The sequence below is a fragment of the Castanea sativa genome, chromosome 10 (genome assembly GCF_040712315.1).
Source record: "Castanea sativa cultivar Marrone di Chiusa Pesio chromosome 10, ASM4071231v1".
Taxonomy (NCBI): domain Eukaryota; kingdom Viridiplantae; phylum Streptophyta; class Magnoliopsida; order Fagales; family Fagaceae; genus Castanea; species Castanea sativa.
In genome coordinates, this window is record NC_134022.1 from 26,783,658 (window position 1) to 26,793,003 (window position 9,346).

Below are 9,346 nucleotides of genomic sequence, written 5' to 3' on the forward strand. Positions count from 1 at the left end.
ACTATGACTTTTATTATATTTTGCACACTGCTGTTAAATTTGCTGTTAATTTAAATGAAAATTCAAAGTCTAGTGCGCAAAGTGTAATAAGGAGTATAGTTTAGTGTAGTAAAGTGTAATTTATCTTTTGTTTTTAAAACATTGAGAAAATAGTCAATTAGGTTTTTTCATGTGGTGTCATATGTTTCCCTCTAAGTTAATAGCAAACTTAACATTGAGGTGTAAAGTATAACAATGGTCATAGTTTAGAGTGCAAAAAGTGTATTAAAAAAGTTTAGAATGAATAGTGTAAAATGAGGTATAATTTAAGGTGGTAAAGTGTAATTTTTTTTTTTAAAGTATAGTAATAAGGTATGGAAAATTAAATTTGAGGTTTTAATTTTTTTTTATTTTAAATTAGATTGAAAAAAAATTTTAGAAGAAAAATTATATTGAATTTTTTTTTAGAAGAAAAAATTATATTGAAATTGATGAGTCTGTTTGAACAATTTTAATATATATCATGATGTAGTCCATAAATGGGTGTCCTTTAGAGATAGCTTATGACATGGCAAGAGCTGATTTGTTGACAAAAGTTACTACAGTGATATTCACCTGAGAGGATCATTACTCTAAAACCAAAGACGGACCTAGGATTTTAAACTGGCGATTTAGTCGGAGAATAAAGAAAAAAAAAAACTCCAAACAATCATTCATATAGTATTTTAAAATTATAAATACTCAATATTGTTGTTTCTAAATAGATTAAGATACAATCATTTACCAACAAAGACAATAATAAAAATAAAATTATGTTTTTTTTTTAATACTAGGTCGGCTAAGATTTTTTATTTGTTTTTTTATTATTATTATTTTTTTTGGTTGAAGTTACAACATTCATAATGGTTGTGGGGAGTAAAAGGACCCAAATGAGCATATGGGCCTTCGGACTGTAGCATGAAGGGCCGACCTGCTCCAGAATTAAACTCCACGAATCGTCCCATATGCCGAGGTTCCGAGGATACAACCGAGGGTGAATTCCTCCTCGGACCGACCCAAGAGAACTCAAGATTTCATTATGAAGGTCAAGGCACAGCTCTGGAAAGACTAATGGTTAAAGAGGGACACCCTGAACCTTCTAGATGCACCAGTATTAAAGAAAATATCAAGGGCAAAGGCTGCCACCTCCGCATTAAAAGCTCTGCACCTACCTCCCTGGCCGTATTAATGGGGAAGTGACCCCTGAACAGTAGGGCTGAAACTTCTAGTCACTGTCCAAAAAGTGTGACAAAGGGAAGTATTTAAGGGGGATGGAGGCCAGGGAGGAGGGGGGGGGGGGAGAAACAAAGAAAGAAATTAAGAAATTGTAATCTTTAAGGAAGAAAGAGAAATAATAAAGAAGTAGTCCTCGGCTCGAGTCCGAGGAGATCCATTTGCAATTATCGTTCGTTATTTACCTGTACTTGTTCATAAAAGCCTGTTATCAAACTCCAGTACTTCTAATCTAGGTTACAAGCCCACGCTCTACAAATTTTATTGTTTAAGGCTCATTGGGCCTGAGCCCGTGATTGTCTTTGGGTCTAGGTGCAATTGTGCACTTACAATTGGCGCCGTCTGTGGGGAGTCTAGTCTAGAAGGAGTTGGGATACTATGGCTGGCTTGGGTTCTCACCATGCAGAGTCACAGGGATCACAGCCGGAGGATCTTTTCTAGCGTCTTGAGCGTCGAAGGGATCGTGAGGGAAGCGTCCATACAGAATACCTCGGGGCTAGCCATACTCATGGTGGGGGCAGCACCACCCATGGGGATGGAGCTAAAGCCATGCAGAAGGAGATTAATCGTTTGAAGAGAAAGTTACGCCGCGCCAGATGCAGGCCTTCACCATCCTCATCTAATCCTTCCTCAGAGGAGGAACGGGGAGGTAGCTACAGCTCAAGATCATGCTCACCCCCCAGTGCAATGTCCTCTGGTGAGGAGGATGACCAGCCAGCTCGCAGACGTAAGAAGGCTCCTTCCAGGGGCTTAGGGAACGATGCTATGAGTTGGGTGCTGCACCAACTCTCCAAATCTCCGTTTTCACGGAGGATTGAGAAGGGGAGGCTTCCCAGGAGGTTTACTCAACCCACCTTTACCATCTACAATGGCTGGACTGATCCAGTGGAGCATGTGAGTCACTTTAACCAGAGGATGGCGGTGCACTCTCACAACGAGACCTTGATGTGTAAAGTTTTCCCCTCTAGCTTAGGACCTGTTGCTATGAGGTGGTTCAACGGCCGTAAATCGGGGTCTATAGGTTCGTTTGGGGAGCTTACTAGAGCATTCGCTTCACGGTTCATTACGTGTAGCAGAGTACCTCGGCCATTGGACTCGCTGTTATCCATGACCATGAGGGAAGGGGAGACGTTGAAAGTATACTCCGACCGTTACTGGGAGATGTTTAATGAAATAGATGGCGACTTTGATGAGGTGGCGCTTAATACCTTTAAGGTAGGCCTTCCTACTGATCACGACCTGAGAAAGTCTTTGACTATAAAGCCCGTCCGCAGTGTACGTCGCCTCATAGACCATATTGACGAGTACAAGAGAGTGGAGGAAGACCAACAACAAGGAAAGGGTAAGGAGAAGGTTATCCCGCCGGAGAGAAGGGATTTCAGGTCGGACAGGTACCATAATAACAGACCGAGGAGAGATTACGTTGGGTAGTCTGGCTCGGCAGCACCTCAGGCCGTGAACACTGTGTTCCGAGAACCAGTACATCAGCTGCTGGAGAAAGTTCGTAAGGAACCCTTCTTCAAATGGCCTGGTAAGATGGCCGGAGACCCTGCGAAGAGGAATCAGAACCTTTTCTGCCAATACCATCAGGATGTGGGCCACACTACCGAGAATTGTCGGACTCTTTGGAGCCACTTGGAGCAGCTTGTCAGTGAAGGAAAACTGAAGCAACACTTGTGCCAACCTAGCGGGCTGGGCAGTCAATCTAGCTCAAACAATCAGAGGAATAATTCATCTCGGCCGGCTTTAGGAACAATTAATGTTATTTTCGCTGCGCCTGGCAGGACCGGTTTGACTCCCACCAGGGTGATGGCAGTTTCACATCCTCAGGCCGAGGAGTCGGGCTGCAGACTGAAGAGGTTGAAGCTAAATTTTCCCGTTTTAGGGTTTTCCGAGGAGGATAAGGTAGGGACCATCCAACCCCATGACGATGCTCTTGTAGTTACGCTTAGGATAGGGAATTATGATGTGAGGAGGGTGATGATAGATCAGCGCAGCGGTGTAGATATCATGTACTCTGATCTATTTAAGGGGTTAAGATTGAAACTGGAAGATCTTACTCCTTATGACTCGCCACTTATAAGCTTCGAAGGGAGAGCCATTGTGCCGAAGGGACAGATCCGTTTGCCCGTTCAATCCGGCTCAGAAACGGTTGAGGTGGATTTCATTGTGGTTGACGCGTACTCTCCATATACAGCCATCCTCGCCAGGCCATGGCTGCACGCTCTTGGAGCTGTCTCCTCTACCTTGCATGTTAAGGCCAAGTTCCCCTCGGGGGAATGTGTTGAAGAAATCATCGGCAGCCAATCGGTGGCCAGGCAATGCATGTCGACTGCAGTACTGCACCAGGTAGAAGCCGAGTCTTCGGCTTCGATCACCAAAGACTTATAGCAATTAACCGCTCCTGATGCATCTGGAATGATGACAGGAGAGGAGGCTCATTGTGAGGAATTAGAGAATTTTTTAATAGCCGATGATCCAGAGAGGTTCTTCCAAGTCAGCATACGTATGCCACACCAGGAGAAAATGGAGTTGTTGGAATTTCTAAAGGACAATATTGATGTTTTTGCGTGGGACCCGTATGAGGCTCCAGGTGTAGATCCGAGCTTCATTTGCCATCATTTGAATGTCAACCCTGCCATTGTTCCGAGAAGGCAGCCACCTCGACGTTCTTCCAAAGAACATTCTGAGGCTGTAAAGGAAGAGGTGCTCAAACTCAAGAGGGTTGGGGCTATTAAGGAAGTTTTCTACCCCGAATGGTTGGTGCATACGGTTGTTGTTAAAAAGAAGAATGGAACGTGGAGAGTATGTGTGGACTTCACAGATTTGAACAAAGCCTGCCCCAAGGACTCGTTCCCGATGCCGCGTATTGATCAACTGGTGGATGCCACTGTCGGACATGCTCGAATGAGTTTTTTGGATACTTTCCAGGGTTACCATCAGATTCCATTGGCGTTGGAGGATCAAGAGAAGACTGCTTTCATTACTCCAACAGGGAACTACCACTATAAGGTCATGCCATTCGGGTTGAAGAATGCCGGGGCTACCTACCAAAGAATGATGACCAGAATGTTTGAACAGCAACTAGGAAAGACTATTGAGGTGTATGTTGATGATATGGTGGTGAAGAGCAAAACAATACCTTCACACGTCAAAGATCTAGCCGACACCTTCCAGGTGCTAAGAAAGTACAAACTGCGCCTTAACGCCTCAAAGTGCTCTTTTGGCGTGGGGTCCAGGAAGTTTTTGGGGTACATGATTACTCACAGAGGCATAGAGGTGAACCCAGCGCAGGTCAAGGCTATTCAGGATTTGTAGCCGCCTCGAAACCCGAAAGAGATCTAGAAACTGACCGGAATGATTGCTGCATTGAATAGGTTTATCTCTCGATCAGCTGACCGATGCCATCCTTTCTTCCAATTGTTGAATAAATGGAAAGGATTTCAATGGACCGAGGACTACGTGTTAGCTTTCCAGCAGCTTAAGCAGTATCTTTCTCGGCCACCCATCTTGTCTCGCCCCGAGGCGGACGAGGTATTGTTTGCTTATCTGGCAGTGGCCGTCCACGCGGTCAGCTTGGTCCTTATAAGGAATGAAAGCGGGGTGCAAAGACCGGTCTACTATGTTAGTAAGTCTTTGAATGAGGCCGACGTGCGCTATCTGCTCTTAGAGAAAGCGCTTCTGGCCATAGTTCATGCCACGCGCAAGCTTCCTCATTATTTCCAGTCTCACACCGTAGTGGTTCTGACCCAATTACCTCTCAAGGCGGTGTTACGCAGCGCCGATTACTCTGGTAGGGTGGCAAAGTGGGGAACCATTTTAGGGGCTTTTGACATTAAATACAAGTCTCGCACCTCGGTGAAGGCCCAGGTCCTCGCTGATTTGGTAGCAGAGTTTACTGAACCATTGTTAGAAGAAACTCTAAAAGAAGCACATATGGATGGAAAACCAGTTGGAGTGATCATGGCCGCAGTACCTTCGATTTGGAAAGTGTATGTGGATGGGGCTGCTAATCAGAGAGGGTCTGGTGTTGGACTTGTTCTAATGTCCCCAGAGGGAATTGTCTTCGAAAAATCTTTGAGATTGGCATTCTCGGCTACTAACAATAAGGCCGAATATGAAGCAGTCTTGGTAGGTATGCAGATGGTACGTAGGATGGGTGGAAAGGAAATCCATGTGTTCTCGGACTCTCAGTTAATGGTCGGCCAAGTCATGGGAACCATGGAGGCTAGAGACCCCAGAATGCAAGAATATTTGGCCCAGGTCAAGCGTCAGCAAGCTGAATTTGACTCATTCGTCTTAGCTCATATTTCTAGGAGTGCAAACACCCATGCAGATTCTTGGGCTATGTTGGCGACGTCCTCGGCTCAGGACTTGCCCAGGGTTATCCTCGTGGAGGATTTGTGGGAGCCAACTCTTACCGTCGTCAGCACAGTTCACATTCATCTGATAAGGCCCGGGCCTAGTTGGATCGACCCGGTTATAGCTTTTCTTAAGAATGATATCCAACCTGAGGACAAATCTGAAGCAGAAAAGATACGTCGAAAGGCGCCACGTTTCTGGCTGTCCGAGGACCAGAAGCTGTACAAACGATCCTTCTCAGGACCGTACTTGTTGTGTGTGCACCCTGAATCAACGGAAGCATTACTGGAGGAACTGCATGAGGGGATTTGTGGAAGCCACACTGGGGGAAGGTTCTTAGCTCATAGAGCTCTGACTCAGGGTTATTGGTGGCCCAATATGTAGAGAGAGGCTCAGGACTATGCCAGAAAATGTGATAAATGCCAGAGGTTCGCCCCTAATATTCATCAACCTGGGGGGGTTCTTAACCCTCTCTCTAGTCCTTGGCCCTTTGCCCAATGGGGGATTGGATATAGTGGGGCCATTTCCGAGAGCTACAGGAAACAAAAGATGGCTTCTCGTGGGGACATACTATTTCACTAAATGGGTTGAGGCTGAGCCCTTAGCAAATATCAGAGATGTTGATTCCAAGAAGTTTATCTGGAAAAATATTGTCACTAGATTCGGTATACCACACACACTTATCTCAGACAATGGCGTTCAATTTGACAGCAAGGCCTTTAGGCAATATTGTGGTGACATGGGTATCATAAATAGATACTCCACCCCAGCTTATCCTCAGGGAAATGGGCAGGCTGAGGCCGTTAACAAGGTCATAGTCAGTGGGCTTAAGAAAAGGTTGGACGATGCGAAAGGCAGATGGGTAGAAGAACTCCCTCATGTTCTGTGGACGTATCGGACCACACCGCGCAGGTCCACGGGAGAAACGCCATTCTCTATGACTTATGGAGCCGAGGCGGTGATACCTCTGGAATCTGGTTTTCCCACCCTAAAGACGAGCTCTTTTAGCCCGGGGAATAATAATGGACTCCTGGAGAAAGGTCTTGATTTACTCAAGGAACGACGCGAGGCAGCCATGGTCCAGATGGCCTATTATCAACAGAAGCTAAAACGGGGATATGATGCCCACGTGAAGCTAAGGCCACTTGCACCTGGCGATCTTGTACTAAGAAAAGTTGTAGGCACTTCTAAGAACCCAGCTTGGGGTAAGCTAGGATCCAACTAGGAAGGCCCCTATCGCATTATTTCAGTGGCAGGCATAGGGTCATATCGGCTAGCTGACCTAGATGAAAGAATTGTACCACGCCCATGGAATGTAAATAATCTTAGAAGGTATTACTATTAATAAAATGCGCTTTTGTCAGTTAACATTTCAAAGTTATGAGTACCTCTGATGCTTGCAGCTGCTATTCTTAAGAATCAAACAGAAACTTGGTTAAGTGTAGTCCTCGGACCACAAACCTTGTGGAAATTGATATCTTATCATTTGTTAAACAGAACCTTAGTTATGCCGGGTCCTCGGACCTCCTACTTTGGGGAAATTAACATTTGAAGTTACCATTCCTAAGAATCATACAGAAACTTGGTTAAGTGTAGTCCTCGGACGACAAACCTTGTGGAAATTGATATCTTATCATTTGTTAAACAGAACCTTAGTTATGCCGGGTCCTCGGACCTCCTTCTTTGGGGAAATTAACATTTGAAATTACCATTCCTAAGAATCAAATAGAAACTTGGTTAAGTGTAGTCCTCGGACCACAAACCTTGTGGAAATTGATACCTTATCATTTGTTAAACAGAACTTTAGTTATGCCGGGTCCTCGGACCTCCTACTTTGGGGAAATTAACATTTGATGTTACTAGTCTTAAGAATCAAACAGAAACTTGGTTAAGTGTAGTCCTCGGACCACAAACCTTGTGGAAATTGATATCTTATCATTTGTTAAACAGAACCTTAGTTATGCCGGGTCCTCGGATCTCCTACTTTGAGGAAATTAACATTTGAAGTTACTAGTCTTAAGAATCAAATAGAAACTTGGTTAAGTGTAGTCCTCAGACCACAAACCTTGTGAAAATTGATATCTTATCATTTGTTAAACAGAACCTTAGTTATGCCGGGTCCTCGGACCTCCTACTTTGGGGAAATTAACATTTGAAGTTACCATTCCTAAGAATCAAACAGAAACTTGGTTAAGTGTAGTCCTCGGACCACAAACCTTATGAAAATTGATATCTTATCATTTGTTAAACAGAACCTTAGTTATGCCGGGTCCTCGGACCTCCTACTTTGGGGAAATTAACATTTGATGTTACTAGTCTTAAGAATCAAACAGAAACTTGGTTAAGTGTAGTCCTCGGACCACAAACCTTGTGGAAATTGATATCTTATCATTTGTTAAACAGAACCTTAGTTATGCCGGGTCCTCGGATCTCCTACTTTGGGAAAATTAACATTTGAAGTTACTAGTCTTAAGAATCAAACAGAAACTTGGTTAAGTGTAGTCCTCGGACCACAAACCTTGTGGAAATTGATATCTTATCATTTGTTAAACAGAACCTTAGTTATGCCGGGTCCTCGGACCTCCTATTTTGGGGAAATTAACATTTGAAGTTACCATTCCTAAGAATCAAACAGAAACTTGGTTAAGTGTAGTCCTCGGACCACAAACCTTGTGGAAATTGATATCTTATCATTTGTTAAACAGAACCTTAGTTATGCCGGGTCCTCGGACCTCCTACTTTGAGGAAATTAACATTTGATGTTACTAGTCTTAAGAATCAAACAGAAACTTGGTTAAGTGTAGTCCTCGGACCACAAACCTTGTGGAAATTGATATCTTATCATTTGTTAAACAGAACCTTAGTTATGCCGGGTCCTCGGACCTCCTACTTTGGAGAAATTAACATTTGAAGTTACTAGTCTTAAGAATCAAACAGAAACTTGGTTAAGTGTAGTCCTCGGACCACAAACCTTGTGGAAATTGATATCTTATCATTTGTTAAACAGAACCTTAGTTATGCCGGGTCTTCGGACCTCCTACTTTGGGGAAATTAACATTTGAAGTTACTAGTCTTAAGAATCAAACAGAAACTTGGTTAAGTGTAGTCCTCTGATCACAAACCTTGTCACTGTTCTTATTCTTATCACCTGTTTTGTGGAAATCATTATCTCACCATTCATTAATTTGGATCTCAAATTCTTCATTTTTAAGTGTTAAACAAATTTTTGTAAGGAATGGTCTTCGGACTTTACATCCTACTGAAAGCAATACGTCAGGTTACAAAAGGTTTAACTGTCATGTGAGTTGTCTAACTGTGACATTATTTGATATTTAAATTAAGTTATGTGGCTGTTTTGAAGTCATAGTGGTTTGCATGGTGGAGTTATACTTATTTATTCTGTTTTCCCTTTAACTATTTGTTATTAAAAACTTTCATGGCAAGCACCAAAAGAATAAAGTAAAACAAAGACAACATGAATGAAAGTTGAATAAAAATTTTCTTCATTAATTATATACAAAGAGGGGGAGTACATAAAGTTCCTATACTAGGCCCTAAACTAGGGAAGGGGGGTCTTGAAGGGAGCTGCTGCCAGCCTCAGTACTCTTCAATTCCAGCTCAAAGGTGGACAAGGCTTGTTTCCCTTTGTCTGTTGAAGGAATAGGGGGCTCCACGCTTTGGATCTGCTCCTTCTCGGCACCACTGCACTCGTCATTCTCTTTATGGGAACCTT